The following is a 25,213-nucleotide window of genomic DNA, read 5'->3' as shown; positions in this document are numbered from 1 at the left end:
CACTAGAGCAAAATATCACTTCGAGATAAGCGGAGACTTGTACATTAGAATACGAGATGCGTTGGTAAACTTCTATTTGGTTTAGTCTTGTATTTAAATTATAATTGAGTGGTCTTGTATGGAAAAATGTAGATTTATTCGTTAAATCTGGTTTAAGCTTGACATTTCTATACATTTTGACACAGCTAAACTAAGAGCCTTATTAACATAAAATAGAGAGAAAAGCATGTGGCTTATAATGTGATTCTTTAGCTCAGTTTTTTTAAATCATTTGTTATGTATGTCGATTTTTCGAAACGTATGATAAAATCTAAAAAGTTTTTTAAAGGCCGTTTTTTTCTAAGTTAGTATAATAAACGAATAATGAATTCTTTACAGACGGAGTCGCCGGTAACAACTACCACCAACCTATAAAGCATCTATGACGTATCAGGTAACATAAAGTTTAAACTCATTTAAGCGAATGTTAGTTACACTAATTCTCCAAGTCACCGCATATAACAATACCATTTTACTACTCAAGAAGTGCTCAACTCAATGCGACTTCGCGAAATGTATAAAATTATGCGTGATGGAAGAAAGTGTCGTCGTGACATCTGTGCTCGCTGTGTCTCGGATTGCGGAAGATGCCGCGCCTTTCTACCGCCCAAATTGTATCGTGGTTAAAAACAACTTATTCTTCATCAGAAACATACTATCTAACAGAAGAAGAATCATTCAAAATCGGTTAACAGTCGACGAAGATATCGACGTACAAGGAAAAGTATAATCTAATTGAGAACAACGAACGTCCTTTTTTGAAGCCGAGTAGGTATTATAAACATCCCGCTGATAGGTAATAATTTAAGGTACTTCAAAAGTTTAGTATCGCACATTAAATCCTGTTACTTGCAGTAAAAAGAACTTAGATCTGTAAAATCTCGGTAGTGTAAAGTAGGTTTAAAGGCGATTTGTGCTCAAAATAAAATTAGTCATCTATTCATCTAAATCATTTTAGGAGGCAAATTTACTGGGCATCTTCAAAGAACGAGCACACTCTTTTCTCAAAGGGCCGGCAAAGCAACCGTAATGCATCTTATATTATGTTAAGGATGTCCATAACATAGTTGAGCTGCGTTGCTTTGATTGCTTTCCACCAGGTGACCGCTAGCTCGTTTTTAAATTATCATATAAAAAAACTTTTGCCCTACCTCCCTCTAAGGGCCAATGACCGTTACGTAACGCAGAGGTAGTATAACGCACGCGATATTTTATATTATTTCTGGACAACCCCGTTTTTAATTGGGATCATCTGTCCCAGCATAGGCCCTGTTACGGGTAACGAGACAAATCCTTTGACGTTACGTAATCCCACAATTCGAATATTTAGTGCCCAAAATATTTGTTAATATGGTGGAAAAAGCCGTGGTGGCCTAGTGGTTTGTTGAAATTATCGCCTCTCAAGCAGAGGTTCGTGTTCAGGTTCGGGTTCAAGCCCCGGCCCGCACCTCTTGAGTTTTTTTTTAAATTCATATGCGAAGTTACATTTGAAATTAACCACGAGCTTTACGGTTAAGGAAAACATCGAGGAAAGCTGCACACACCTGTGAAGTAATTCAATGGTATGTGTGAAGTTCGCAATCCGCACTGGGCCCGCGGGGTAACTATGGCCCAAGCCCTCTCATTCTGAGAGGAGTCCTGTGCTCAGCAGTTGGAATTAAATAGGCTGAGCTGATTGACGGTCGAATATGGAACAACATTAGAAATACAAAGACAAGGAAATCGCTATAACTTCGACTTAAAAATTCAGTGAAACACTGAGGTTTGAAAACGATATGCAGCAAAAATATGTTAAAAATGTGACTAAAAAGCCTACTTGTGTAAATATATTTGTGACACTATCATTTGAAGATGGATGAAATAAAGTTGGAGTTGAATCGCGAGTAGTTTAGAGAAAAACACCTCTAGTTGTTTTCGAACGTATGTAAGTAGTTAAAAAAAAAAATTTGAGCGGTAGTAGCAATACACAGATTTCCACCGTTTTGATTGGTATTTTGACACGTATGTGGTTTCAAAAATAGTCAATGACATCAAGCTAAACACACTAGACTGTATAAATACATGTTATCGCGAATAATAAAACTACCTACTTTAAAAGTGCAAGTAAATCGATGTAACGTCCTGTCGTAGTGTAAGAATTCTTACGTTGTGTTCCTGTTTCACAACAATCCCGAGCAATTCGTGCAACACAGTTGCATTATAAGTACACAACAATTAGAGCTATAAACGTTTGCAACGCACATAAACTGAGAAGAAAGTTCTCGTTCGCTCGTTATAATATTATGAGCTTCGTATTGGCCGAATTATTACACGCAATAAAATTATGGCGTAGCCACTTTATCACTTTGTAAACTGAGGGTTTATTGTTTACAAAGATTTCTCCACGTTGGTATGTTTTGTAGAACTTTGTTTTCATCTTGTTTGAAACATTGATATACTGTTTTAAGAAACGATTGTCTATACATATATCTAACTGAAATTAATTTGAAGCTTATAAGCTATAGCTAATCAAGTTACGTCAACTTTTATTGATACAAGGTAGATTACAATGAACATACTAAAACTAAATTAAAATTAAATAAATCAAACTATAAATAAATTAAATTATTGGCACGTAGGCCATGAAAGAAATGATTATTCAGAACTGAACATTAAAGTCTCTTTTTGTAAGGAATTTTACACCTAATACTAATTTGATTCGGTTACGTATATTAATTTTAATTCATGCAGTGTAACTATAATATAACATTTAATTTATTCACATTATGCCTTACGTTGATTATAAGGAGGCGGTGTTATGACTTGCCACCCATTGTAGGTAACTCTCACTTTCAATGTGATATGGCTTGTGTTGCAACGATAAGAAAGTAATTTCAGGTTTTTATTCATTCATGAATATTCAGTAACGATTAAATATTTATCAATGAAAAAAAAACATTATGTAAGCACAAACACCCAAATTGGCAGTCGTGTAAATAGTAAAAAGATGCACTTGACCACTAGACCTAAAATCTAACCATGAATTTCAACATAATTATAGGCTGATCAAAATTAAGGGTATAAATAAATTGTGTAAACAAGAATACGGCTCCATAAATATATAATAACACTTATACAATTTTATTAATATTTACAATGGAATCTTTATTATTGTTGCTCAATTTTATGATGTTCCAATACTCCGTATAAACGTTATGGTCATCATTCTTCATTGACCTTCACCTCCTGCCCTTTATGAGCTCTTTGTCACCCGTAAGTCCTTAAGAGATCATCAATCCTTTTTACATGAAAAGTTAAATATAATATCTTATCATAGGAGGAAATTGCACTTGAGGGACCTTTTCTTTGTAAATTATGTTTCCTCCTAAGAGCTTAAAAGTTGTTGAGCTTAAAGTATTATGTAGCCAGTACTATAAAACTTGGCTGCCCTTGTAGCCACTTGGGCTTACACGGATATCAATATTTTATTGTCTTACGTGTAAGTGCGAGTATAGGTTAATTTTGTTTTCTTTATTCTAGCGTTTTTACACAGCTGGCACACATTGCAGTAACTTTCTTATCGCTAACTCCTTTCGGAACGGATCCGTTGATTTGAAAAACGAAAAAATATAAAAAATATCATAATACAGATCAGTGTGTATTTTGGAAGTGACGCTTCATTTCATTACTTACACTTTACTTTAAATTAATTCTGCTTTCTTGCCATTATGTCGTGTGTTTAACACTCAAAAATGCAAGGGTCCGGTATTCGCTTGGGCTTAGCTAACTATTAAAAATTTCAACACAAATGAAAAACAAATTCGTGAATCCTGGGCACTAATAATTTTTTAGACAATATTAAATAAACTTTTTTTTTAAAACGAGCCTACTGTTTCTTTAGAGGGGGGATTGCTTTTCATCAAGTAACCCATTTGCTCATTATCCATGCATCATATTAAAAAAAAAACTTTATATTTGTATGTACGGTCGGTTTATACACTTTTTACTGATAGTTACATAGAAAATTGAATACTTATGTTAGGGCACCGACTGTAAGTGTACCTATGGTAAATTGGATGACAATTATTATTGATTATACGATATAACTGCCAAATTTGTAAACTCGTAGATATGTATGTTACGAGTAGGTAGGTATACAAATGTGTACTACTCGAAATTTGCTGTTCTATGCCTGCTTACTTGCGTGCATGCTTGTTTATAATGTACCTACCTATATATGTGTGAGTGCAGGCAACATTTAAATAGTTACTAAAATGCTTTTATTCTAGTCTTGTTTAATATAATATTTCCGAATAAAGCCTCTTCCACGTTAAAACTCAAAACGGTCCCACGCGTAGGTCCAAACCCGTCATAAAAGCTAGTTTATGTTGTAAATTCATCTCACAATATTAATTGACATGTACAGAGTTACCTGATATTTTTCAATAGCCCCAACAGGTTCAATTAATTCATTACATACTCGAGTTACTTACTTAGGTCGACCTGTTGCGTAATAAAAAGACCCAAACATAATTAGTACTCACTTAATTTTTAATAAGACCCTACTGGTGTGCCTAACGAACGCTCGAAAGGTTTCTCTCACATTCGTGCCTGAGAATATCAATTAGAGTTTGGCAAATAAAAGCTGAGAATGAAAAAACCGACCAAGAGCGTGTCGGACACGCCCAAAATAGGGTTCCGTAACCATTACGAAACAATTAAGTAATATTTTTCTAAGGATTTCATGTTTTATACGGAATCTTCCAAGTTTAGGTATATTTTATATCTTAGGCTGCTATTTACTCTTAAACTACTAACAATTCTGAAGCAAACTAAGCCGTTATAGTTTTCCTTGAAAATACACCTACTCACTATCATCCTGAATTTTTTCAAATTTTTCCACCGACATAGATTTTAGAGGGGGGGGGACGCTCAATTTTCATGAAAATTTGCACTTTAAACTTTAGGTCTTTTAACCATTAGGGGTTTGCTTAGACGATTTTTCGATTCAGTGATTTGTTTGCGAAATATTCAACTTTAAAGTGCAATTTTTCATTAAAATCAAGCGTCCCCTCCCCCTCTAAAATCTAAACCGGTGGTTGGAAAAATTTGAAAAAATTCAGGATGGTAGTAAGTATATCAAACTTTCAAGAAAAACTATAAAGCCTAAGTTTGCTTGAGAATTATTAGTAGTTTAAGAGTAAATAGCAGCCTAAGGTATAAAATATACCTAAACTTGGATGATTCCGTATAAAATACGAAATCCTTAGAAAAATATTTCTTAATTTTTTCGTATTGGCTACGGAACCCTATTTTGGGCGTGTCCGACACGCTCTTGGCCGGTTTATCGCTCTGTTGTAGTTTGCAAAATGCACGTTAGTCAATTAGTCGTTTCAGCGTCGATATAAATAGAATATGGGTTAGTAAAAATAAAAGTCAGTTTATTATTTAATCATTAATGTCATTAAAGTCAGGGTACAAATATTCATACAAGGACTCTTCAGAGCACTTCCTACGTTTATTATAAATGGCTCTAACTCGTTTCTATTAAACCTACGATAAAGGAATATGAAGACGAATAAATGACGCTTGGCGTGTTTGACCATCGACTATTTTTGTTGCCATGTGAAAAGTTCTTAAGTAAACTCAGTCTGATCTTTCGATTGCCAAACTCTACCACCATTCGCGAATTGAATACGAATGCGAATGTGAATATTATACGCTTAAATACGCCAAGTAAATACAATTTCTGTCATATTTTGATTGCTTATTTTTCAAAAACTAAAAAAGTTTTTCTTTACTTCTTTGTGATGTTGATAATTACATAATACCTACAGGATTGCCCAACAACTGGTGTCAACAAATTGAAAACCAGATACCTCGTCTTAACTTATCGAAGTCATCTTCATACATTAGATTTAAGATTTATTTAGTAGTTGAACTTCAAGTTTAAAGCGGTTTCTGGCCATGATTTTCATTTTTTTTTTAACTTTTTCAATAGCAAATATTTTTTCAATGACCACTTCTCTTCTGAATAAATCTAGGTGTATGGAAAATCACACAATGTGCATTTTTTTGTCTTTGAATAATGAACGACTTAGGTCCTTAATTACAAACCCAGGATGAACTAGGTAAACAAACTCAAACATCAAACCATTATTGCGACCTATGGTACCATTACTGTAAATGGTTTGCACCGTAATTGAAACAATACCACAGGCAATACAAAATCATAAACGCATAAAAACAAAAGAAAAATAACTGTAATGGCAGATAAAGATCATTCAAGCGAAATGTTAATACAGTAACGTATGTCCGAGGGTGCTGGCATGATTTGCTTTTAAGTGCGGATGTGTCAGAAAATAGTTAACTAGTCACTTGTTAGGTACTTAGTATTGTTAACGTTAATTTCAATTTGAACCTTAAGGATGGAAAAATTTGAAAAAATTCAGGATGGTAGTAAGTATATCAAACTTACAAGGAAAACTATAACGGTTAAGTTTTCTTGAGAATTATTAGTAGTTTAAGAGCTCTTGGCCGGTTTTTTTGTGCAGGCGGTGGCGGCGAAAAACTACCCTCGTCTTCATGACAACTATTATTGTCACTCGTGGGGTTCAACACTACACTAACCACATCTTATTCGAAGTCTCGTCCACAACAACCACTTGCGCAGCACGCAAAACTGTCTTCCAGCAGTGGGGCACTGACCATTCCCTATCACGATCATTGCGTACTGCTAAGTGTTTAAAACTCCGTGTTAAAAACCAAAATTTATCAGTTTTGGCCGTATAATCATTACCTATATTTTTTTTTATTAATGTTTGTTTACTTTTTTTATCTTAGCGTGGACCGCTTCCCATCGTTAGTTAGTTCGGGCCTAAGCATTCGACCCAGCCAAAGGAATAGAACCTTCTACCTCCTTTGCATTTACCTATATCTACCAATAACCCTCCTTCTTCGCAGTCAGGTAAAAAGCTCCACCGACCGCCGCAAGCCGAATCGAAGTGCAGCAAAGTGCATTTAATTTTCTTTCTCGTTCCGCGCGGAAACTGTCAGCTGCCGAAACGCTTCGCTCAGCATTCGGCTCGCGAGCGCTGGCGAGCAACCGCATCATTCATTCGACTTGAGTCCTCCGAGCGCGCCGCGTGTGTCCCGCGCCGCTCCCGCCTGCGAAACTTTACTCGAAAAAAAAACAATCGACGATCGTGAATGAAACTAAGTGCTTGAAAACAGTTTGTGACAATCCTAATTCCTAATCTGTGTTTTGTGACTGCGCATTGGAGTTTAATACAACTGTGCTACGGCGTGTTCCGGTGAGTTGTGTTTTGTTTTGGGTTTTAGTCGTAATTTTAATGTGAGATTTATGCGGCGGGATCACGCCCTTTGTATTTCGCGGTGCTTATTTTACCGATTGGAAGGTCGTTGCGTGTATCCGATGCGAGGGACGAGCTAAAAAGATCTGGGGAACCAAGAGCGCTGTAGGGAACGGCTGCCTAAGTAAAGTTGGGGTAATATAGCCTATGAACACGACAAGTAGCTTCAAATATTAGGTTATTTATTAATAGTAGTTCTATTAATTAAATTGAAACAAAACCCGAATTTAATTCATAAAATTAGTAATGACCGCGATAGTCTAAAACATTAAATAGTAGGTAGTTCATAAATAGCAAACATTATTAATGGGTTAATCCTTAAATATTTAGAAGATAAATCCATTTTTTTAGAGATGATTATTCCAAACATACCCGCAACGCAAAGGTATCATCATCTGCATATTTAAATAAGTGAGTGGGGTAAAAATATCAAAACAAATTAGATTTAAGAAATGATTGTTTTCTCAGTAAGTGATTTGTGTAAATCTTATGAGAAATAAATATCTTAAACCATAAACCATTAAACAAAATAAAAGTTTTATTTTTATTAACTACTATTTCAAGCTTAGCAGGTATTTCTCTTGCTACTGAGGCTAGTTTAAGTATGATCGACTTATTGTCAATTCCTGCAAACGTTAAAATCGTAATTAACCATTATATAATTTTAAGAATTAAAACAAGTAACCAGGTATATTATTATTATGTCATCACATTAATTTCAAACAGATTGTGACTAATTAACGTGTACCTAATCAGTTTATTATTTACATTAGTTGCTAGTTGAACACAACGACACTGGCTGGGACCATTATACACACTTGCAATTTAACTTCGATTTTAAACCTCTTTTCTAAATTATGTTTTAAGTTTAACCGCACGTGTGACCCTGATATTAAACGCCACTGCCTTATGCAAAGCTATAAATTAACAAAAGTACATGATTTATCTCTCTGCCTTGTAACTAAAACCAGTTTCCAATCGCAAGTACAATACCAACCTGTTAATGACCTTTAAGTTTATTTACTTATAATAAGTGTTAGAAATCACCAATTTTTTTGTTTATCTTCAGTCGACGCCGCGCGTTGAAGTCTTTCATACTTAAGTAGACGGAAATGTCGAAAAAATCCTAATACAATCTGTTAATGAATAGGCAAAACGCATACTTACCTATATAACAATAATATTAAGCAAGTAGGTAGATAATGATTAAACTGAAGAATTATTATCGCCTTATAAATTGTTGACTGTTGTTGCTGTTTGTGTACACATTGCGCTTGTTATATTTGCCTTCTCACAATCAATGGACTTCGGAACGTCAATTGTGGAATATGACATTATCTCAAACCAAAAAATTGCTGCTTCATCTTCTTCCAGTCATATAAAGAAAACTTAATTACGAAATTAATTAAAATACAAAAATTACAAAACTGTCTATGTCGGTAAGAAAGATTAGATACGTCAACTTTTTGAAGAGGGGTAAGTAGTTTGTGTATTTGATAAATACGCTGTAAAACAACACTTTATTACTACACTAGTATAAACAAACAAACAAACAAAAAATTCACCTAAGTCACACGGGAACGTGGGTCGGACAACATGGCCCATACGATAAATAAAGCCACTTGCAACCGTTCATAATTCAACCCAGAAATACCTACCGGTTTTACATCAAAAGTATTGTGATTAATAAACCCGATCAGGATTATATGGCCAAATTGTGAACAGTGGTAAGTGGCTGAGCAATCCTGTGTTGCAACTGTTACCTGTCTACATCCAGTAGCCAGTCATACACACTATGCTTTAAGGGCATATACCAGCGTCACTTCACTACATTCAGCTATTATACGACATGTAATTGTAATTATCGTGTCGTTAGTGTGGTTCATTTTGGGTCGACAATTGCAGGTCGTACAGAAGCCGCACCCAATTAATTATACGAGTATTATTTATCATTTCTTTTTTCTCTTTACAATAAAATACAATACAATTAATCTCCTCCACGGGAATAACTAACAATAGTAGTATTTAAAAGTAGTGTTTTTAATTAATAATAATAAATAAATAAATATCATGGGACACTTGACACCAATTGACTTAGTCCCAAACTAAGCAAAGCTTGTACTATGGACACTAGGCAATGGATAAACATACTTATATAGATAAATACATACTTAAAAACAATTAAACATGCATTAATATTTTATTTGTCAAACAATATATATAAAGTATTACATTAAGCCCACTAAAAATTAAACTAAACAAAATAAAATTAACCTAAAACCTATAATATAACCTACAAACTAAGACCTTAACTACATACAACCTAAAAACCACCATTCCGCGTCGTACCCGGCTCAAAGGTGCCCATAATGCCAGCAGCATTTCCCCGCTGTATGGTCAGCGCCACCTGCTGAACCAGGTACGACCCGGAGCGGGGGTCGCAACCCCTGTCCCGTAGCCCGTAGTACTTAAATACATATTAAACATCTAAGACCCGAGAACAAACATTCGTATTATTCATACAAATATCTGCACCGGCCGGGATTCGAACCCGGGACCTCAAGCTTCGTAGTCAGGTTCTTTAACCACTTAGCCATCCGGTCGTCAAATTTTTACTGATTAATATACTGATTATATTTTTACTGATTAATATACTATGTGTAGCATAGGTACCCCGAGACGTTGACAACATAAACAAAACTAAAACAATAAGAACAAGCAGTTTGTATAGAAGTGACAGGTGTCAAATCGGACAATAAGTCCCTCGGCCACAATACTACTAGGTCATTTTGGTTCACACCACTGCGTATAATCTATTTGATAACATAGGTTGATCAAAACAGATGTGATGAGTCTACCATATGTCCCGGCTGCGATTAAGGACAAGCTGATGTAGGGCATATTCGTTTATTAGTATATCTATTGTTATTGTTAAAAGTCATAACATATTTTAACCTTTTTAACACGCGCGTTAAGAAATCTAAAATGTTTTTGTTCGGTCCGACTGTATCTACTAATATCTGACTTTTCTTTACTGGCTTTAGGTTTTCCACCTGTATCTTGTACCTATTATTTATACCTAATTAAACTTAGAAGATTATTTTTAGATTTTGCATCAAAATCCATGCAAAAGTAAATACCTAAAAATAAATAAATAAATGAGTACATGAAAAAAATGTATTGGTCCAATATATTTATCTATCTTGTACTATTATATATTCTGTGCTATCTTATCAATATCATTAGTCGTTATTTAAAATGATAAATAAAATAGGAACACACAGTACACCAATAAATGTAATGGTTATCACAAGGAACCCGACCCGACATCGGTTCCATTTAACCCTGTTTACACTTTCTGACCCACCTCCACAACCCAGATCAACAATCGCCATAATAACAATAATCGTTAAACAAACATCTGAAAACTGCGCGTGCGTCATCCAGCCTCGATTCTTTAAGTACCCGTAACCTCCCATGAAGGCTTAGCATACGAAAGAAAGAAAATAAGGACTATCCTTGTCTCTTTTTAAGTAGTGTTTTGCAAAAGGGACGGGTGATTTTGGTCTGAGGATTGAGGTTGCCTAGCGTGCTAGGGGGCCGCTCATCACGATGTCTGGCACGTCGCGTGTGATGTGCTTAGCTCTCTGTCACCGTTACCACTGTTACCAGTCCCAGTAAAGGCATTTTAGGTATTGGTTACGCAGATTTCACGTTTGTATAATATTTTTCTCAACATAACTAAGAAATTTAGTTAAGTACCCGATTAACACTGGTCAAATATGTCTAGGGAAACGTGTTGAATATGAGAAGTCCTAGGTATAAGAATGCTCAGGTGATTTGAGTTGATTTTAATTTGGTGTAATTTGGTAGTGTTAAGTATTAGTTTCTAATACCGGGTATTGATTTGGCTATATTAGAAACAATAATTTAATATGATATTTTTTTAAATAGCTTCCCAATAAACGGTTGTTGACCTTCTGCATCATAGCATGACTAGCGACTATGATTTTGATTAGGTCATCAGTCCACCTTTTGGTATTCCATTTCACCCAGTTGCTTTATTGCAAAAGATTTAATAAACTCAGTTTGATTTAGTAACAGAAAACCCAAAAACAAACGACATATAAGCGAAGATCAAAGTCGAGCCATTAGAGTCCATTTCATTATTTGTTCCCACAGGACTGCTTTATTCTTAAATCTTGTCATGAAACAAACCAACACTTTGTGCTAAATTAACTAAATCACACCGAAAACGTGACTTAAATTTATTTTATCTGCGGTTTAGGTCGTGGAAATCGTTTCTGCTTTTACTTTACCGCAAATAAAAGACTGCTGCTATGTCCAATTGAGCATTTCAGTTCTAGTGATAAAATCATATACTCCATCAAACAAACTCGTCAGTTTTTCAAACATCCGCTTCCAAGAAAAACGTCATCTAATAAGGCAGAAGACTTAACAATTTATCTAATTTTATCGATAAATAACTAGGTAGATAAATAGTAAGTCGAATAGGTAGTCCTTTTATCATAATCAACTGTTTTCTTAACTTTTTATTTGACTTTTGCTTAAATGTTGCATTATTGAATCAGTTAGTTAACTCAGATGACGTAAACGACAATATATATGATGCAGAGACTTGTACAAAACCGGGAAAAGTGGCTTGAAAATGAACCTTTACCTACCTAGCAGTGGATGAATGTGGATTTTGATTGATAAAACAACCAACTCTGATAAAAATCTTTTTTGTACCTTTTTTGTTTTTGTTTTGTGTGTTTCTTTTTTGTAACATGTACCTGCTGAAGAAATGGTAGCTAATCGACCCTAATGGCTGTATAATGGTTATAAAGAAGCAAACAAGAGATCTTATGACTGCATTGTATTGCAGTTAAGGGTTTTGTATGCGTTTACGACCAGCAATCTATGGCACAATGCTGTCCAGAAATGTAAGCACTCGGTCGTGCTGCCACCGCAGAGTTGCAGATTAAATTACAGAATTAGTGTACATAGTTTGTAGTACAATTTTTTTAGGACTTTTGGTTGCGTTGTTGTCCTTTTTGAAAAATTTGAACATTGATTTAAAATAAAATTGGCCCGTCCATTTTATCCGACTACCCGAAGGAGGGTTATGTTTTTCGAGCGTTTTTGAATGATTGTTTATACGTCTATTTCTCTAGAGAGGTCCGTAGCCTAAACAACTGGACGGTTTTCAACATACGAAGTATCATTAGATTCGTCAAACCTGTCCGAGTGACATACAGTATATAATATATCAAAAACAATATGGGTACGAAAATTTAGGCTATTAATATTAGGCTGTGAAAATGGCCATCAAAAAAAAAAAAAAAAAGACAATAAACCTTAAAAAAACATTAATTTGAAATTAAAATGGAAAAAATAGATCTGGTAGTAAAGTACCTATTCTGTTAATTAACTTAAAACTACAACAGTCGGGACCCATTAGGTACAGACCTACTGGGAATTTTCGAGATAGGCACGATTTTGAATGGGCCCCGACTGCTAAAGTCAAATTAAGCTACTTAACAAAGTTATAGACTGTAGAGTTGCTTTTCCATTTTAGTTAATATTTTAAGACAAGTCTTTTTTGTAAGGAATAGTGTTACGTATTTACCTACCTACTACATTTTAAGTTCTAACGTGACCTTGCGATGTATGTTAAGTACTTATGACCTTTAGGCTTATAATTGTGCAAGTATCACTTTTTGTAACGGTAAGTGCAAGAAACATGAGAACGAGAACGGTGATACGAGTAACTAGACGATTCTAGTGTCCTAGAGAAACAAAGCAGACGTTAAATAAATTTTAATAAACATTTTAAGTTTGATGTCATTATTTTGTAACTACTACTAAGTATCTATCGAATACTAATGTGCATGAACAGTTTCGTTGGTTAGACACACCCTGTAGCAAAAAATGCGTCTACGGCGCGACTGACACACCCGAAGTCGTTCAATGAACGTTTCGATGAAACTAAATGAAACCCATTAAATTTTAAAGTAACAAATTTTATAACTTGTATCTAATATCAGAGCATGTGAATGTGGCACAACGATGCTAATTTAAATACTCTTGAAATTCAAAACTGCTTTAAAATTGATTAATTCTTACCTACTTATAGTCTTACCATAATCATAATTTGAGCCAAACAGACTAAACAGATCACTGTTTAGTCAGAATACTTACCCCAGATGGTTATTGAAGTTATAATCTTCAGCGGCTAAAAAACTGTATGCGGCATGGAGAGTTCAAACCTCACACAAGCAATAAAGTAAATTAAAGACGGTGTAAGTGTTAAACTGCATTTAGATACTAAATTGGATGATTTATTAAGACTTTAGTTGGCATTCTTTGCTCGACAATACGGGTACGCAAATCGAGAAATATGCAAATGTCTTTAATTCGACAAGAGCAATAGTTATTTTATTATATTATTTGAAATCAAAAGCTACCTATTGTAATAGTACGCGGGAGAAAAATGTTCTAATACAAACCGTAATTTAAAATCCATTCTACTTACTTGAGAATTTTGGAAATAGCTGGCACACAAAGTTCCTAAGATGGAAAAGTTTTGACAAGGAAGTTAATGACGGAGATTTATTAAAATCCGACAGATATTCGAGATGTATCTGCCTACACAACAATTTACACACGTGTAATTCTTCAGTTTCAACGAGATTAATGAAGTTTGGTAAAGCCCCGTGTACGGATATATAACTTCAAAGCGCTCTCGAGATCGGAAGCACCAGATCATGCTGCGTTTACTGTATTGCACGTACATTTAGCACTGGCATTCATCGCTTCACTAGCAGTTAGTGTATCTAAACAACATAATAGTGTCGGGCTAATTCTTATTCTATTCAGTTCCGCATCGGTTTCGCGTTGAATGAGAACTCTGCTCTATGTTTATTCGGAACGCGCAGGAAAAGCTAAGTATTTAGTCAATGCGATTTTTATATAAGTTAACATTGGATGATGTGAACCCCATAGTTAGATTTTCCCGCGACGGAGCAAGTCGGTCCCGCGCTCGCTCCCACGTCGCCTTCCGACTTCACCTTATGGCCACACAATAGCGCATGTTACTGCAATGGTTATTTTTTCTCCATCTTTGTGCTTATTAATCGCGTTCATCGAGAATTCCTGGAATAGAAACTTATCTTTTTCTGATGCTGTATAGAATGAAGATGGCTTCCGCGTACAATTTTTTTGCAGATAACGATATCAGTCCTTGGGGGCATTCGACGGCCTGATTCATTTCCGAACTGGAACGCGTCGTTTTTAAATCATTAACAAACTTGTAAGTACAAACAACGCCGTACAACTTGTTAAGTCGTTGATAGACACTTTCTTTTCGTGCAGGCAGTGGTCGGCTTCCTCATTACATGACTATTTTAATGGTCTATTCACGCGAAGATGTCAGTTTAGCGCAGCGGCTGCCAGTAGCTCGAGCCCGGAGGTGGGTCTGGGTCTAAACGCGTTGCGGGCGACCACGCCTCGCGCGGCGCGCTTCTGATCGCGTGTGTGGAAGCCAAAACTGTTTTCACTGGGAACTGTGCCATCAGAGTGCACTGAAGGTGACAACCGACCGACTTTACAATATTTATTGTACTTTTATACACGCATAGCTCTACGCCGCATCTCTGGCGACTGCTAGGTAATATTACGACGTAAACTAAGCAATAACCATAACTCTATTAGCCGAAAGGTAACGAAATGTTTATGTAGCGTTAGTTCAAAGCGCTGTTTACAAGCAGATAATTGCGCTAAGAACAGCTTGCAACGTTCCGGTATCGCGTACATTTTAATTACTCCAATTTTCACTGATAGAATCTTGCAAGAGCAACTGTGCCGTACTGCGCTGGCGCTTCGACCTTATGTAGCGAACAAAGATTACCGTTGCTCGCTGTCATTTTTTCTTTATTTAATTCCGCGAAGCGCTGTAACGGTGTCGCGTACATTTGTTTTGGTTACCGAGCGCGGAGCCGCATAACATAGTCTTTATATTGTTATGTCATTACGAGCTTTATTTGACATACCGACCAATTAATTATGTCGTGAGACTTTGTCGCTAAAATGTTGATGACATAAGTATAAACAATGTAGTGTCGTCCGTGGGAGACAATTTGACCGTGCGTAAGGAATGTGCCGGCATCACTGAAATCTGATAACAGCGGCTTTTATACGCATTGCAAAATATGCAGGCACCTTATGTGTAGTAATAGTACTTCCGACCGAGACTACGTGTTCATTGGCAGACTCTCGTGATGATGAACATGATTCAGATTTCTTTAACATTGGTTTTTGTTGCGGATTTCATCATTTAGCCTTAGCGTGTCGAGTAATTACCTACTGATTCCAATGCTGCAATCGATCGTTAGATAAACACACTCACATGAATTGACATGATGATAATTAAGTCGGAACATCAACTTATTTATTATTTTCCGTCGAAGGCCGAGTGTTCGATAGTGATTAATTTCCGAGCTAAAGCAAATAGAATGTAATCAGCAAATGAAATGCCACAATGGTGTCTACTGGAAACGAATTTAATTTACCTCGTGTCATTGGTTAATTAATATCGATGAGCATAAATTTCGTGCCGAACTATGGCTTTAATCAATGCAACCTCTCTACGTGCTTATGAGTGGAAACCGAACATTTGTCAAACGTATATAGTACTTCACACGGTAAAATTTAATTCTCATGTCATTATCCACATACAATTTTATACATATGTTTATGAAGTCTTTGTCTTAAAAGTTCTTAGACTATGAAAAAAAGATAACTTCATTATTATATAACTTTACACTCAAGTACCTAAGTACACCTTCTTTTAGATAGGTATACCTACAGCGAGTGTTTTCGTCATACTATTACTATTACACAGTGCTACTGCTACCTTCTTTTTTTATTCTTACATTGATATAGCACGTAAAAAACCAAGTACTTCCAGCTTTAATTATTACGTATTATAACCTGTCAGTGGTCGTCCCGCGTTTTGTTATCGCCCCATTGCTCATCCCCTGCTCACTGACAGCTCCGACAATTGTCTTGTCTCTCAAACTGCATCATTTAGCTTCTTTGAAATTTGGTTCTAATACAAAGCTTTGTAACGTGATATATTTTATCCTTTTGATCTTTGGAGTTGATAAATCAAAAATGTTTATTGTAGTTTTGGAGCGTTGTTGTCGAAGTAGCCGACGCGAGACTTCCGTCCAAGTGAAATTGTCATGGCCAAGTGATTTATTTCACTGCTACATCATCAGAATCAGCCACCCGTGTAAGGCTTAAATTTTTTATACTTAATTATAATTTTAAAAGCTGATTTTAATACTCCATCCAACGCTACATACAAAAATCACTAATGTCATCTCATCTCAATGTTATTGTCAAGTAAAAGCACATACTTATTTTACTTCTCAATAATTACTTCAACTTTTTCATAATTGGCTTGCGATTTTCTAAAACCGGTAACCGGATGTCGTTACGAAGAGCAAGCAATTGCTGTGACCGTAACAATTGATGTATTTTGACATGGCTTTTATTAAAATTAGATCTGATAAATGTTTTCGCAGTAGAATTAGTCATTCGGCAGGCTAGTTGGTGGCAGGACGGCAAGACTGGGCGAGGCGGCAGTGCGCAACGAAAGTGACAAGCGTAGTCGAAAGTGACTCGCTAGATTTATTTACACTTGATCAAAATAGACGCGAGCACTCCTAAACTGGTGTCCACTTTACATCTGCGACGACCGCCGGCCGGCTCGCTATTAATACTGCAGCCGGAGATCTGCCGCCTTCTACGGCAAACTAGAATGTGTTCGCGACAGATGCAATTAACTGTGTTTGGTGCACTAACACATTTTTATTTCCTTTTAATGAATTGGTATTCTCGTCTTGTTTAACTTTTTATCGTATTACAATAACATTCTTTTTTGCGAGGTCGTCGAACTCCCCATTTAAAAGCCCTTTGTTTGTTGATAAACAATACTTTATTTGAGTACGACAACGTGTGTTTGCCGACAAATTATGTCTTAGTTTGTTGGTTGCGTTTGAGTGCTTACATGGATTTCTCAAATACGCGGCGGGTCGGCCGGACGGCAGTAGAAACAGGAAATCAAATTTCGCCACTGACCCACAAGGGGCAATTCAATAAACCGGGATATTTGGGTGCATTACAACGATAAGCTCGTAAATGGAGCAGCGGGTAATATTCCGATGATTGGTCGTGGGTGACTACCACTACGGACAATTGGATAATACAAGTCGGATGTCACACTCACTGCTCGATTGAGGCGTCGGATCTATCGAAAAAACGAAAGTTCCAACAGCTAAGGGAGATATAAAAATGTGGGAGCGATTCCAGATATGTGAGGAATGTGGATTTTTCAATCGGGCGCTCGATAAAAGTAAAACCGTGCGAGGGTCGAACGTCGAAACTGCCGAGAGAGAAATGGAATGCTTCATGCAGTGAGATAATTTCGATTTCCTTTTATAGAAAGTAAGTTTATTCCGATAGTTAGATATCGTGGGCATGTTAACGAGCTGGCGCTGGTTTACCGGGAACCTGTTGGCCAATAATAGACGTAAGACCGGGTTACTAATAACTGACATAGCGCTGGAGCTCCGATATGCCACATTACAATCGTCTTAATGGCCGATACCAATTTGTTACACACATTACAACGATTCGATAGGGACATTTTAATTAGCACTGAACATTAGCACAAACCTGCTTCGCATTATATTCCCACAATTACCAACTGAATTATTGTATAAGTTTATTAGGAATTCATCTTTAGGTTTAAGAATATGAATAACGAATATAATTTTCATTTTCTTCGTTTACAAAGCGTTTCCTATAATTTAATTTACGACGACGGTAACTTTTACCGCATTTACTATGGGCGCGTAAAACTTATTTTTATGGGAGACAATATATTTTTTTACGGCCCGAACTAAACCTCTATTTCCGCATTAAATTTTCACTCGCAATGCACAGACTACTGAATTTTTAATGGACCCTTTGGCTGTTGTGTTTCTAAGAGGGCGGCAGGTCGCAATTCCGACGTGCGGCTTGCACGATATGATAGGTAGGTAGGTAGATACTGCGGTTGCGCATACTCTCAGCATTAGTGACAATACTGCCAATAAAGACAATAGATGAGAAAAAAAATTAGTTATGAGCTGAAGGCCTAATTTTGAACACCTGTGAAAATACCATGGGCTAATAGTGAACATTTGTATTGGATTTGAAATAAGAGTAGAGTAACTAATACAAAATTACAAGTCGCTCGTTTATCACTTAAATGGTACTTTCAAAAAACGACCGTATGCTCGAATACGGACGCGGAACCTACCTATATAAATGTAAGGTTGGACACCTTACACACGTAACGACTACGACCACCCTCCTAGACAGAGACAGCAGTCATTTCTGTAGACAAGTACCTACACAACACACGTTTCTATTCACGACAGTTAGTAGGTAGGTATACTCTACAGATATGTATGGCGAAACTTAGCCACCCAGGTGTTTTGTTTGATACAAATTTCGTAAAGTACCTACGTGGACAATTTTTAAGTAAGAAGTTTAATATCACTTATGTACCTTGTATAAAGTTACCACAATCTTGTGAGACGCCGCAAATTCCTTTGCTTTCCTAAACAGTATTAGTGCTTCCCTAGGGACTAAGACGTAATACAGTGGATTGATGCGGTCAATACTGATTATGTTGAATTGAATCCTTGATAATATTATAAATGTGAAAGTAACTCCGTCTGTCTGTCTGTTACCTCTTCACACTTATACCTAGCGCTGAACTGTTTACTTACATGAAATTTAAATACGGAGATAGTTTGACTCTGAGACACAGGGTAGTCTTTATCCTGGAAAATAGTATAGTTTCCGCAGTATAGTGATAAATGAATTCTTGGCTATCAAAGTCACGGACAACAGCTAGTGTTTATTACAAACCAAATTACTCATTATTATTTAATTGGAATTTGAGCCATAAACCACAACAATCAGAGGCCGTATATGTATTGTTAAGCCGTGGTGGCCTAGTGGTTTGACCTATCGCCTCTCAAGCACAGGGTCATGGGTTCGAACCTCGGCTCGCACCTCTGAGTTTTTCGAAATTCATGTGCGGAATTACATTTGAAATTTACCTCGAGCTTTGCGGTGAAGGAAAACATCGTGAGGAAACCTGCAAAAACCTGCGAAGCGATTCAATGGTGCGTGCGAAGTTTCCAATCCGCACTGGGCCCGCGTGGGAACTGTGGCCCAAGCCCTCTTGATCTGAGAGGAGGCCTGTGCCCAGCAGTGGGACGTATATAGGCTGGGATGATGATGATGATGATATGTATTGTCAACCTATAACGTGTGACAGAAAAATGTTACACAATAAGATCTCAGGTTCAACAACTATAAGAACGTTTATTTTACTGCTCATTCAGTGATGTAGTCGAAAACAATAGTTTTGACAAAACCGGTGCAACACATGTGCCTACAGTAGAGCTATTAAACCTTGTGGGCTGCCATCCAATACGCTCGGGACTCGTTTGGAGCCCCCCATAAAAAGTACATATTATAAATTGCAACATCCCCGTGCCTCCCCCGAGGCTAGGGGTTCCCCTGTTCCGCACTTCGTTGCAGGCGAGAAACATGTTACGTTAGGTGAATACACGGTAATTGCATCGACGTAAACAACATTTCGAAAAATGACATTCGGTTCTATACATTTTGAGGAAACGCAAACGCTCTACATAATTATTTTTTTACCTAGCCATTTTCTGTGTCCCACTGCTGGGCATAGAGCTCTCCCTCGGACTTCAAAGATCCCCTCTCGGCAGCAAGATTTTGCCAGTCCCTTCTACACTACACTATTACATAGCTTGAATTCAGATTTAATCTCCACCTCCAATTGTCAAGTAAATTAATATTACACAATGTTCTGTAACTAATCAAGCTTAAATACCTATTGAACATTTACACCAAGTAGATACCTCTACAGATAACCAGTTTACGTCAGACTACAGCCACATGGCAAAAAATTAACCCGAACATACTTCGTTAAGCGCCTGCAGGGCTATTACGAAACTCGAAACTCGAAGTTCGTATCGTAGCGTCCCTCTCGCTCTCGTATTAAATAGTATAAGGTGTCAGAGGGACCGCACGACACTAACTTCGAGTTTCGAGTTTCGTAGTAGCCCAGCAGATGGCACGGAAGTGGATAGGTTTGCGTTTTCAATGATGATTGACAAGGCACCCTCATCACGTCACATCAAACAATCAATATTCCACACAGCACGCCTACTTCCGCGAAGATTTGTCAATTGACAGCACAAGGAACTAAATAAGCACCACAATACAATACAAATATCCTTTATTGCACACCAAAAATCAGTGCAAAAAATCTATATAGCGTGTATTTTTATACTACCTCAAACTTTAAGGGTAGTTAGTGAAGGCCCTAATAATCACGTTTTATTATGTTTTAGTAAAAAAATACACTAATAATTTTCCTTACAAAATTAGGTAATTAGCACGCAATGTAACACTACGTGATACTAAGTACTTTGTTTTATTCAAAACATCGCACTTGTTGACGTGACAGCTGTCACAGAACGCTGCTCTCTCGTATAAATTATTGTACGCGTTACATTGCTGGTCGAAAATATTTCAAAAATTAATTACGCTTTGGTAGTTAACTCTAAATTCACAATTTGTTTTGATACGAGTCACAGCGCTTAAATCTTCGTCTGGTTACAGTTTGAGGTAGTATCAAAAATACACGCTGTATATTACACATACATTCAGGCCAACCATTAGATAGGTACATTTATGCTTGAAACAAAAAGTTAAATAATCAAAACTTTACGTTCATGAAAGCCCATGAGAGGCAACACAATGTTTAACATTAGCCTGTTAGCATCTAATCTCAAGTTACCAAAACGTTTGCCTACACTAGGCTGACACGGGTTCTCGTTACATATTAGTAATACATCATTGGCGGATATTCTCAGTCGCAAATAGGATTCATTAATCACAAAAGTAATGAAAGACCAAACAATTACCTACCTACTGCCATTCTGATGTTAGAGTCGCGCCCAAGAATTCCAATAAGGGCACAGAATTTTATCGATGTCCAACATTTTGTGGATCGACTATTTCGCAATGGCGCTATAATTTCGTGATCTAGTGCTTCTGACTAATTGTTCGAAAGGTATGGAAGTAAACAATCGCGTCCATTGTCAGAGGGGACACAAGAGATCAGCAGAGCCAAACGGCAATAATAATGGCGTGGCAGACGTGTTTCACGCAGTAAAAGTTGAAACGAACAATGGTTCTGATGGCTATTCGATTCCGTGCTTTCCCATTCTGCGAGCCAGTCCAGCCGGCAAAAGGGTAGCTCATATTTTTGATGAAACTCGCCAAAATGGTTTGTATGGAGAAAAGTAATAACGCTCGTATATTACTGATTATTAAGGTCCAAGCTGACACTATAATGCGCATGAGTTGATAAAAAATAATGATCAATTTTGCTGGTAACAAACACCTAGCCATTGATCGTGACTTCGTCTGCGAAGAATACGTATCCATATCGCTATCCCGCGAGAACTATGCAATTTTCCAGGATAGAAACGATCCCAATTTCTTTGCCCGGGACTTAAACTATCCATTTAAGGGGATGATTAAGTACCTAATAAACATTCAAACATCTTCACAGACTTCCTCATTGATAATATTAGTCAGACAATAGGATACTAAAGGATAGATATTTGTCGCAATTATAGCCCAACTCATATCTAAAACAATTTCGCTTCTTATCCGTGTTTATCATTTTTCCAATAAACAATGCGATTCTCTAAATCGAATACCAAAACAAACGATTTCAATAATAGTTCTCTACCTAATACGTTAAGAATTCTGGTATCAAATTTACATGCAACGTGATATGCTTCTATTTTAGGGATGTTGAATGTATCAACATCATTATTACTACCTACTAATACTATTATTTATATTGTACTAATTTTAATATCAAGTTCGAGGAAGGTATGTAAAGTAAGTTTAGATACCTATATGATAACATTGAAAGTAACAACCACTTCACACTTCTTTATCTCTTTTAACGACGGGAGACTGCTGCAAGTTGTTAACATTATACATAGTGCATTGCAAGAGTAGATATGACTATCTTAATCACTTTGTCCATTCATAATCTCCTTTGAACGGACGGTACCTACTTATAAACAAGTACAGAAAGTTTCAAAAATTGTATGTTACTAGTACCTACCTTCTATATAACTAGGCTTTATTGAGTAACAAGTAAAACTAGCTAAGCTGCAAGCGTTGAAACCTGTTAATATGTAGGTAAACAGACATCAAAAAATCTATATGTTTATAAGCAAATTATACTATTAAACAGACGTTGTGAGAATCTCGTGATGCTTATTGTTTATAAATATTACACCCAAAACATTAAACGACGCATCGCATCTATTTAATGTTTATGTGTTTGAACTGCAATATTCTTGTTTCATATTTTTACTTATTATTTACTAGCCTGTTACTCGCGACTTCGTCCGCATAGAATCCAGTTTTCACTATTCCGCTGGAACCATGAAATTTTCCGGGATAAAAACTATCCTATATCCTTCCCCGGGACTTAAACTATCTGTATAGCGAATTTCATCCAAATCGGTTCAGCGGTTTAGACGTGACGAAGTAACAAACAAACAGACTTAGCAACTTTCGCATTAATTATATTAGTGGGATGATGTTTATAATCGATAGCTTATCCGCTTATACTAAAGTAACTAGTTACATCGACCGCCGAGAAAGTAGTCTGTAAAATATCGATTGTTAAATGCAATTACATCTAACGACAAACCAACGAATTCGAGATTATTGTTAGGGTTCCGTAGTCCTACAGGACCACTTACTACGCTACGGAACTGAGACAATCAGTTTATGTGAATTCACGCTATTTGATGACCGGATAGCCAAGTGGTTAGAGAACCTGACTATTAAGCTTGAGGTTCCGGGTTCGATCCCCGGCCGGGGCAGATATTTGTGTGAATAATACGAATCTTTGGTCTCGGTTCTTGGGTGTTTAATATGGTGTAGAAGTGTATTTATCTATATAAGTATGTTTATCCGTTCCTTAGTATCTATAGTAGGTACAAGCTTTGCTTAGTTTGGAACTAGGTCAATTGGTGTCAATTGTCCCATGATATTTATTTATTTATTTGAAGGTGAAATAATAATGGGTCGGGTGTTTTTCGCTCAAAGATTGAGCATTGCCGTGTGGCGACGGCAAGCATGTTAGGCGTTTAGCCCTGATGGGCAAAATATTACAGGATTAAAATGTTTTGAAGTAAATTCTGTCATAATCATAAATAGCTATAAGTAATTTACGTGTTTTGTATGTTTGTAAGGTTTTTTTTTCATTTATATATTCAAATTACAACTTAGGTACTACACATTATATAATCTCGCCAAACTGCTACGTTTGATGGCGAGACGCGCTCAATTCTCATGCAATTTTAACCTATGAAACTTATGCTATAATATAAACTATAATAAAATAAAAGCAGCTAAGTTGAAAAGCCACATTAATTAGATGTGCACGCGCATAAAGTTATCATAGGTGTAGGTATTAATTAAGTATCCTTCTTGCGATAGCCTCTTGCAACTAAGATAAATCGTTATGTTTAAAACTGCTACATGATTTGATTTTTTAAGAAAAGAAGCGGCAGAATTGGCATAAGCTTGAAGATTTCACCGTGATTAAAATCAGTTTTTTTAACAAATTAGATGATTGCGCCCTAAGTAGGTAGTTACTTGTACTATTACTTATTCTGTGGTAGTACCGACTAGTCTAGCAACCTCTAAACTCACGCCACCCTTACGCCCCTGAGCTAATTGCATCGAAAATAGTGTGCACTTGTCACTTTTCCTACTGAGATTGAACTTGGCCCTACAAAGTAAAACACCTGGTTGTACCGTAGGTATTTTCCGGCAAGTGCTCGGTTAAACGTGGACGCTTAACGTTCCGAGAAACATCCATTTGCTCCTAATGACAACTCGTCTACAAACATTGCCCTTCATTACTAATACGACCGATGACCCATTTCGTCGGCTTACTTACGAAATTCCGTTACACTCAAATCATGTTTATTGACAATTAAAAACATTTACTTTTACAATCTGTAATTGTTCATTAAAATTTATGCGTGCGTATTCTATCGTTATGAGGAATGCAATCTGCCTCCGGTCTACATTTCGCTGAATACCAATAAACCTGATTCTCTATTTACTACCCTCAACGAGATGTTCTTAAGCTGAAGATTACGATAGTGTATCTGTGCCCTCTATCCGATCCAAAGATATTATACCACTCTGAAAGATAACCAACAAAACTGCCAGATTTCTAGTCTAGCTTCTATATACCGGGTGTGGCCTGTAATACGAGTAAATAATTAAAACATAGGTCGTACTCGTCAAACTGAACAACATTAGTTCAGCGACTTTTAAAAATAATGGAGCCATAGAAAAAAGTAAAAAAAAAACTGCTGACTAAACTTTTTAGTTTATTTTTCCTTACTTTCACGTTAGCGACCGTTCCAATTTTTTCACCAGTGATACACCCACTAACAAGCTATAAAACATATTTATTTTTCAAAATTATTCTTTATTCTAAATCTTTGCATAGATTATTTTACATACATCCTAAAAACGCTTAACCTAAATGACAACATATGTGACGCACGCTAAAATTGGTAGGCTGGAAAAAAAAT

General features: G+C 36.4%; 1 protein-coding gene across 1 annotated transcript in view; it reads left to right on the top strand.

Moving 5' to 3' along the window:
* The first annotated feature begins 7,115 nt into the window (after positions 1-7,115).
* Positions 7,116-25,213, top strand: part of LOC141429151 (uncharacterized) — a 41,368-nt gene continuing 23,270 nt past the window's right edge. The window contains exon 1 of the mRNA XM_074089389.1: positions 7,116-7,331. The gene's annotated coding sequence lies outside the window, so the exon portion shown is untranslated. The remainder of the gene's footprint in view (positions 7,332-25,213) is intronic.

This window comes from Choristoneura fumiferana, chromosome 6, assembly GCF_025370935.1.
Source record: "Choristoneura fumiferana chromosome 6, NRCan_CFum_1, whole genome shotgun sequence".
Taxonomy (NCBI): Eukaryota; Metazoa; Arthropoda; class Insecta; order Lepidoptera; family Tortricidae; genus Choristoneura; species Choristoneura fumiferana.
This window is presented reverse-complemented; position numbering and strand designations above follow the sequence as displayed.